Genomic DNA, 9,501 nt, shown 5'->3' with positions numbered 1-9,501 from the left:
GAAAACCAGCAGGACACCGGCCCTCGAGGTCTGGCTTTGGGGACCACTGTTGTAAAGCGAAAATATAAATGTACATTTTTTCTACGGACCTGCTTTGGGCGACACTTAACGCATTTGTAAGGTTACGTCATAAATAACATCATCCTCACAAATACTTCACGATAAACTTACCACACGCACAACAATGGTACTTTCCGTTATCATGATTTCCCTTAAGATGGCTACAAGTGCCTCAAGGGACGAAGACACCCCGCTGAAGATGCGGCCGAGCCTCTCTACAACCCTCCATGGTGCATGGGACTAATTAGCCTGAGCCTTTTGAGCTGTGACAGCAGAGCTATGCTGACCACAACTGTATTGAAACTTTGTGTCAAATAGCTGGTAAAGCAGCAGAACACCAGCTGTGTGTGGACTGAAAGGTCGGGTCAAACATTTATCCTAACCAAGAACATTACACAAGCTACACAGAAACCAAAGCTGCTTTCGCAAGATCTGTATTAATAATTAATTCACATTTACTTGACTCTTCTGTAAACTTTGAACTTGAAACACATCATTGTGTAAAAAATGGTTTTAGTCAAGTTTTCCATTCCCCTTTTCTAAGTTGGGTTGAGTATTGTTGTGTTGTCACAGAAAGCAAAGGAGAAGGGTTCTTTCCTGGCCTTTGTTATCATCTTCCTACTGAGGTACCATTCGTCACAGAGATTTGTTTATACTGGCTGCAGCCACCGCTGTGCTCTTACAGTCCTGTCAAGTTGCCATTGAAAGAAAAGAGAAATAAAAAAGAGAGAACAATCATTCAAGAGAGATGCTATAAGGACGCCTGGTTCGAAACAGAAATCAGCTCGATTTGCAGATCAGAAAATGTTCCCACCTCGGAGTTTTTGCAGACAGATGTGGAGACGGCTGAACCGAGTGGCGGACTCTGTTGTGCTAAGTCCTGACGTGCACACCCTAACGCTGTGTATTTGCTTAACTCTCAGCCTCCACAACTTCCAAAGAGGCTTTGGTACTCATACCCCCCCCCCCCCCCAGCACCACCAGGGAGCTCGATATTGGCAGTGACGCATGTGTACAGTTTCTCACTCACGTACGCACAATTAGGAGGGTGCTAATCTCGCATGGAAGAGGAGGAGGAAGGGGGCTGCTGCCTGAAAGCCTCCGCAGAGGCTTAAAAAGCGTTTTTTTTTCTCCTTCTGAGTCTTATCAGCCTCACATCACAGCAGGGCTTCTTCTGTTTTTGCAGAAAGCGTGGCTTAAATGCAAAGCTCTAAAGCAACTCGTTCCCCTCAGAAGTTCCTCTTTTTGTCATCTGACATTTGTGTCCGACCTCATCCTGAGCTAAAGGTTTGGACGTTATTTTGTCACTGGAGCACATGAGCTTACTTACGTCTCTGCTTTCTCTTTGCCTCTGCAGACGCAAACACACAGAGAACTGAGCCTTTTTTTTTTGATGGGTGCTCTCTGACCTTTCAGAGCTCTGTTACTCATTCTGAGCTGTTATGCGGTGTGCGTTTGTGTGTGCACACGTGGAGGTTTTAAGTTCTGTCGCGTGGGAGTGTGAGCTGGACTAACAGTTCGGGTTAACCTGAGTTCTTCACCAAAAGTGCTATGCAAGCTTTTAGCTTAATGGGGAGAATGGATTCACTGCATAAAATACAGAATATTGGATGTCTTTTGTTCCAAAAAAAAACAAAGTACAAAATGCAATGAAGACGCTGCATTTCAATTTTTCTTTAATAGACGTCACGTCAGGACCGAACTCAGGGCTGGACTCAGACGCAGCGTTTAAAAGCTTTAATCTGATTGCTAAGGCTACATGGCACAGGATACAACCAAACAATCAGGACAAAGGGGAGACTTCTATTTAAGACATGAGGAAGGGAAACACAGGTGGAAACAATCAGGGAAGATTACACAGTCACACCCGTAGGGAATAGAAAAGGGCAGGAAGTAACCAGGCCTGAAACGAGAGGAGAGTTAGTGTTTCAAAATAAAACAGGAAGTGCAACACGAGACAACACAGGTGACAGACATTGACCAAAAGTGCACAGCTCAAGACTGACGAGACATGACACCTCAGAAAACACCTAAAATCCACAAATCCACCCATCGATCTTCAGAACCTACTGGATCCCTTTCAAGGTCATGGGGCTGCTGCAGTCTTTCTGTTGCAGGGCCACACACTCACATTTACACCTAGGGGGCAATTTAAAAGACATCAGTTAACCTATGAAGTATGTTTTTGGACAGTGGGAGGAAGCCGGAGATCCCAGAGAAAACCCACACGTGCGAGGAAGACATTCAAGAAAGGGCACAGCTGGGATCTGAGCCAGGACCTTCTTGCGAGAGTGCTGACCACTACACCACGTCTGAAATCCTCAAAAGAGTCAGGCAAAGTCAGGCGTGTATGGGCTCTTTTGAGAGCGTATGGCGTATGGGTGTATACACGCCGTATACACCCATACGCCTGACTGAGGCTCAACAATCTATGATAACCTGTTCTGTATTCATAATCTGAATCATAGTTGCTTTTAGAGTGGCACTCTGGAAATGCTCACACTTCTTGTTATTGAGTCATGGGCCATTTCAGTTTGTGCATTTTTTTTTTAAGCCAACCTTGTTCAAGGGGAAACACAAAAACGCAAAACAGAAAGAAGCACAGAAAAACAAACGGACATGTTGCTGTTTTTTATTCTGGGTTTGCTTAGAACAATTTGTAACGACTCAAAGGTTTGTGAAATCCTCACCAAATGTTGTTTACTGATTGCCGCTTCTGAATTCACCTTTTCTGCAAAGTGGTACCGTGATAGCGTTTCTTATTTAGACGTTTGGCAAACACAAGAGAGAAATATTTCAGCAACGGAAAAAACTTCAATTTGAACGTTTATGTGCACCTAATTGTGTGTGATTTTTAATAGTCTCTGGTCTTAGTGATGCAGCATGACTCTTTTTCAGAAAATGTTTTTTTCTTTCATGACCTTAAAGTCCCACTCTGATCATCTCTTGACCTATTTTCAAAGTGTTCCCGGTGGTCTTTTATTATGATTATTTTTAGCCAACATCCAAAAACCTGTCGTTTTCTATCTAGAACTGAATTCCTGCAGAGTGCCAGGAGTTTATTAAAAACTCTTCTCTGTTGTAGGCAGTAGCATTGGCTTAGAGTAACCTCATCCCCACTTCCCGTCACCATCACAACCCTAACCTGACATAACCGGTGCAACAAAAAATGGTGAGCAATATCCAGCCGGGCAGCTTTGAGCCAGACGTCAGCTCAGATGAGGAAAGCAAAGACGTTCATGGATCTATCTGCTAAATCATTGCATCTTAGTGCAATAAGCATTGAAAAACTACAACTCTAACTTTTGATTTCTGTGCTGTCATCCCAGCAGAGGTTTACAGCTCTTTCTGCGAATGCTCTGATGCAGAACTTGGAGCTCAGGACAGTCCCATTAGTGCATTTGTGCACTGGGTGACCCACATTCAATTAACATCTCGGGTCAGACAATATGCGTTGGAATAGCAAATGGCATGTTTTAATGGGTGACCTGGCAAACGTTTACATCCCACGGTGGGAATAAACACCTGTCCGATAGTCGCAGAGTAGAAACCTAGCCGGTTTGGTCATTTTAAAGGAAACCTTTGTTGTTTGCTCACACCTAAACTGCAGTTTTACAGCTTTGGTTCATTATTTTGGATGTTAGATCAAACATCTGGGTAGCTCGGTTGGTAAGGTGGGAAGCTACCATGCAGGAAACCAGGGTTCGATTCCCGGAGGGGAATGAGCAATGGTACTGGGGGCAATTACCATATCAATGGCGAGCAGTTAACATCACCCAGTGAGGGTCCTTAGGCAAGACCCTTAACGCTACTGCCTCCCGAGCGCGGTTTCGGCTGCAGCTCACCGCTCCCCAAGGGGATGGGTCAAATGCGGAGAAAGAATTTCCCTTCGTGGGATAAAATACAGTGTATAAAAAAAAAAAAAAAAAAAAAAAAAAAAAAAAAAAAAAAAAAAAAATTAAAGAACGAACAAAAAGTGTGGTTCAGAAAAGGGACTAAAGAGCAGCCTCAACTCTGCAAATCTATATGGTAAATGGTAAATGGCGTATACTTATGTATTCTTACGAAGGCCAAAAGCGCTTTTACAGACACAGTCCCATTTACTCATGCACACACACATTCACACTCTGGCAGCGGCTCCGCTGCCAAACACTGGCGCCAACCTCCCACCAGAGGCAAGGTGGGGTTCAGTGTCTTGCCCAAGGACACTTCGACACATGGGCGTGCAAGGCGGGAATCGAACCTGCAATATCATGATCATGGGTCGACCGCCCTACCGCTGCACCACGGCCGCCCACAAAATAAGATTTTATATAAAATAAGATTTTTTTTTATCAGGTCTGAAGGAAGATTTTTTGAGCAAAACAAAACCAAAAGTTATATCTTAATTATGCAAACAGCAAAAACTGGACCAGATCTTAGAAATCATCCATAGACTGTTGAAGCTCAACTGCACCTATACTCATCCTTCAATCCATCCAGTCTGCTCATAAATCATATTAACTGATAGTGTTGAAACATTTGAATTAACATGGACCTGCACCAACCCCCTAAAAAAACAAGCTTTTTTATTAGAAACAGCAGTAAGGCAGCATGGAGACCATTAAAAGTGTCACATCACTTATTTTTCTTAAGTCTGTGAGCAACCAAGTGTTTTAAAAAAATCTGTTTAAAAAAATGTTTTTCTAGGTTACATACCTCAAATAGTTTTAAAACTGCGTAAACCTTTTAAAAAACGATTAAGCTAATGGGATAATTGCCGTGTCATTTGTCGTAAATGTCCTCTGTGAATGAATGTGACTCTGTGCTCACATTCCTCCGGTTTGTGGCAAAAAAATTGCGAAACCTGTTCTGCAGCTGGAATCCAGGAGCTAAGTGGGGCGGTTAGGCTGAACAATGCAGCCGTTTTCACTTCAGAACCACCGTTCTTCAACTCCCAAGGCAGTCTCACTCTGTCACTTTATGTTCACCCCCCCCCCCCCCCCCGCTTTAAACAAACCAGCTTCTGCCTCTGTGTCACGTAAAGGAAAATAACTGAGTCTCCCTGCTTTCAGCTGAAAAATGCTCAGATTTCAGCAGAGTCGCTGCCAAATGATGGACAGTGTCTGGTCAGGCCACCGGAGCTGACCAATCACAGCAGAGAGGAGCTCCTGCGAGAGGATCAGCCTCTCATCTGTTGTCACAGGAAACATGTAAATAAGACCAAGCAAATGGCTTCTCCCAAGAAACCAACAGGAGCAACGACTTAGAAGACTTACATTCCAGCCACAGCTGCAGCTCGGATAATCAGTGCTTGTGTCAAGATCAATGATACTTAGGAACATTTGTGTGTGTGCGTGTGTGTGTGTTTTATTGGTTTAAGCACAGGTCACATATTTTAGCTTGAAGGTTATTCAAAGAAAACAAAGATAAACATCTCAAACCATTAAAGGTGACAATGATTATGTGTTCACCACACCAAAAAACACAAGATCTGTGTACTAGGCTCTGAAGGATTATGAAGCTTGTGTTGTGATTATCTTACACTTTTTTGTATTTTCTCCTCCTTTGAGTCAACACCTTTATCCAGAACCTGTGAGGGTGACTATTTTTTAGATTTCCTTTAAAGAAAACACGACCAAAGAAAATAATGGTATGGTAAATAAATAATGGTAAATCCAATGCCCTATAAACTTTCAAAGAAAAAGTAACGTGCATCGAGGCTGACTCAATTGGCAAATGTACGCTCACTGGCGTACATCACTGCTTGTTAACGCAAATTTGCAATCAATCGCATTTAGTCATGCAGACATGGTTGATGCCCAGCATCAGAATGGGGAAGAAATGTGATTCAAGTGGTTGTTGGTGCCAGATAAGCTGGTCAGTATTTCAGAAACTGCTGATCTGATTTTTACCCACAGCCATCTCTAGGGTTTACAGAGAATGGTTAGAAAAAGAGAAAATATCCAGTGAGTGGGCAGAAATGCCTTGTTGATGCCAGAGGTCAGAGGAGAACGTTCAGACTGGTTCCAGTTGATGGAAAGACAGCAGGAACTCAAAGAACCACTGGTTCCAAACGAGGTCTGCACAAGAACATCCCTGAATGCACAACACGTCAAACCTGGAGGCAGAGTCCACAACTCAATTCAATTCAATTCAATTCAATTCAATTCAATTCAATTTTATTTGTATAGCCCAAAATCACAACAACAGTCGTCTCGATGGGCTTCGAAGTAAAACATGAACTTAAAAGGATCACGAATACAAAGAGTTTAATAGGAAAATACTAAAATGAACTAACAAACCGACTATGCTATACTGGCATCCCTGCCCTTAGACCCCCCTTCGCGGTAAGGAAAAACTCCCAAAAAAAACGGATTCCGGAAAAAACGAAGAAACCTCAGGGGTGCCCACATGACGGAGGGATCCTCCCCCAGGACGGACAGGCGATTTACCAGAACTCTTAGAGAAGAATTAACTTATCTAAATCTACAACTACACATTTAAAGTCCAGCAAACGAGCTTCATCCAGCCGTGGTTGGGGGGACAGTCAAGGGCGCGAGTCGAGCCGGAGACAGAAACCACAGCCAGGTGTAGGAGCAGGAGCGAAGGCGAGGTAAACGGTCAGGAACTGGAGCACGGATGAGCCAACTGGGGTCTGGAAGCACTCCCACTCCCCAGGAGGGGAGAGGAAAAGAGGGACAATACATGAATCGCACTGTACCAAACAGAGGCATGGAGAACTAAATGATAAATGATGATCAAGAATAGAGGAGAGGAAGGGTAGAAGTAGAAGAGAAAAGAGGACAGAACCCCAGTGCACCATAGTTACCCCAGCTTCAACTTCTAGCAGCCTTTTAAAGGAAAAAGTTATTAAGTTTAATTTAAACAAATTAACATTAAGTTAAATAATCTCTAAATACTAACTAGTCTGACAATAAGCCTGTCCAAGGAGGAATGTTTTCAGTCTAACTTTGAATGTAGAAACTGAGTCGGCCTCTCTTACATGAGCTGGGAGTTTATTCCATAAGACAGGGGCTTGGTGGCTAAACGCTCTACCTCCAACCGTACTTTTACTAATTCTAGGAACCACAAGCAGTCCTGCATTTTGCGAGCGAAGTGTTCTGATTGGATGGTAAGGGACTATGAGGTCCTTAATATAGGACGGGGCCATTCCATGTAAGGCCTTATAGGTTAACAGGAGGATCTTGAACTTGATTCTAGAATCAACTGGGAGCCAATGGAGCGAAACTAACACAGGAGTGATGTGATCTCTTCTGCTAGTTCCAGCTAACAATCTAGCTGCTGCGTTCTGAACAAGCTGGAGACTTCTAAAGGAACTCTTAGGACACGCTGCTAACAAGGAGTTACAGTAATCCAGCCTCGACGTAACAAATGCATGGATGAGTTTTTCAGCATCACTCTTAGAAAGTATATTTCTGATCTTAGGAATATTCCGCAGGTGAAAAAAGGCAGTTCTACATGCCTGAGATATGTGAGCCTTAAATGATAAATCCTGGTCAAATAAAACCCCAAGGTTTCTAACTGTGGAATTAGGGCTTATACTTATGCCATCCAGGGGGACTATCTGAGCAGACAGAGCATCTCTGAGGTTTTTAGGACCAAGTATAATGACCTCAGTTTTTTCTGGGTTCAAGAGGAGGTAATTAATTGTCATCCAGGTCTTGATGTCAGTGATGCAGGCATTCAGTTTCCTTATATGGTCATTTTCTTCAGGTTTAATAGATAAATACAACAGCGTATCATCTGCATAACAGTGAAAATAAATGCTGTGTTTCCTGATTATATTTCCTAGGGGTAGCATATAAAGCGTAAACAGGATCGGTCCCAAGACTGAGCCCTGTGGGACTCCATAGTTGACTCGAGTGCACTGAGAGGACTGTCCATTTACATTAACGAACTGATACCTATCGGACAGATAGGATTTAAACCACTGGAAAGCAGATCCTCTGATCCCTATGTCCTGCTCTAATCTATGGAGTAAAATACTGTGGTCGATAGTGTCAAAGGCAGCACTGAGGTCCAACAGGACCAGAATAGAAAGTAGTCCCTTTTCTGAGGCCAATAACAAGTCATTAGAGACTCTAACTAGTGCAGTTTCCGTACTGTGGTGAGGTCTAAACTCCGACTGAAAGTCTTCAAAGTGGCTGTTGTCCTGTAGGTGGCAGTAAAGCTGCTTAACTACAACTCTTTCTAGGATTTTAGAAATAAAGGGGAGGTTTGATATTGGTCTATAGTTGGCCAAGATGCTAGGATCCAAACTGGGCTTTTTCAGAAGAGGTTTAACAACTGCATATTTAAAAGACTGTGGAACGTAACCCGTTTCCAGAGAGGCATTTATCATTGTTTATATGGGATCATTAATTAGGGGAAAAGTTTCTTTAAAAAGTCTAGTGGGAATTGGGTCTAACAGACACGTTGAGGATTTGGAGGACGTAATAATTGATGTTATTTCCGCTTGATCCACAGCAGTGAAGCAGTCTAATGTTACAGAGGTTTCTATGGATGCCTCCATTTTTACCGCTTCAGCCTGTTCTGGGCTGATAGTAGGAATAACTTGATTTAACTTATGTCTAATATTTGAGATTTTACTATTGAAAAATGTAAGAAAATCATCAGAGCTGAGAGAAACAGGAACATGTGGTTCTACTGAGCTCTGACTGCGAGTTAATTTAGCAATAGTGCTAAAAAGAAATCTTGGGTTGTTTCCATTCTCTGATATTAAGGTTGAATAGTACTGGCTTCTAGCTCTACGCAGAGCTTTTTTATAATTTAATAGGCTATGTTTCCAGATATTTCCAGGATATGTTTCCAGAATCACACAGAATCACCAAAACTGGATGATGGAATATTGGAAAAACATAGCCTAGTCTGATGAGTCTCCATTACTGCTGCCAGATGGTACGGTCAGAACAACATGAAAGCATGGATCCATCCTGCCTTGTATTTAACGGTTCAGGCTGGTGGTGGTGGTGTCATGGTTTGGGGAATGTTTTCTTGGCAGTACCCTTTGAGCATGGTTCCATTGCCACAGCCTACCTGAGTATAATTGCTGACCATGTCCATCCCTTTGTGACCACAGTACCATCTTCTGATGGCTACTTCCAGCAGGATAAGGCGCCATGTCATAAAGCTGGAATCATCTCAGACTGGTTTCTGGAACATGACAATGAGTTCACTGGACTCATACTGCCTCCACAGTCACCAGATCTTAATCCAATAGATCACCTTTGGGATGTGGTGGAACGGGAGATCAACATCATGGATGTGCAGCCGACAAATCTGCAGCAACTGTGTGATTCTGTCATGTCAACATGGACCAAACTCTCTGAAGAATGTTTCCAGGACCTTGTTGAATTTATGCCACCAAGAACTGAGGCAGTTCTGAAGGCAAAAGGGGTTCCAACATATTTTTGAATAGCACTAAAATCCAGGTCACTT

At 43.0% G+C, this 9,501-nt stretch overlaps 1 long non-coding RNA gene across 1 annotated transcript; it reads right to left on the bottom strand.

Annotated features, from left to right (window-relative positions):
* Positions 1–477: 477 nt before the first annotated feature.
* LOC110017434 lies at positions 478–972 on the bottom strand. The gene is made up of 2 exons (XR_002292840.1): positions 875–972; positions 478–747 (listed from the first exon to the last, which is right to left on the bottom strand). It is a non-coding gene; the product is annotated as an uncharacterized LOC110017434 (long non-coding RNA).
* Positions 973–9,501: the final 8,529 nt, after the last annotated feature.

The sequence above is a fragment of the Oryzias latipes genome, chromosome 21 (genome assembly GCF_002234675.1).
Source record: "Oryzias latipes chromosome 21, ASM223467v1".
Classification (NCBI taxonomy): Eukaryota; Metazoa; Chordata; class Actinopteri; order Beloniformes; family Adrianichthyidae; genus Oryzias; species Oryzias latipes.
The sequence above is the reverse complement of the archived record's forward strand: the minus strand, read 5'-3'. Positions and strand labels throughout refer to the sequence as shown.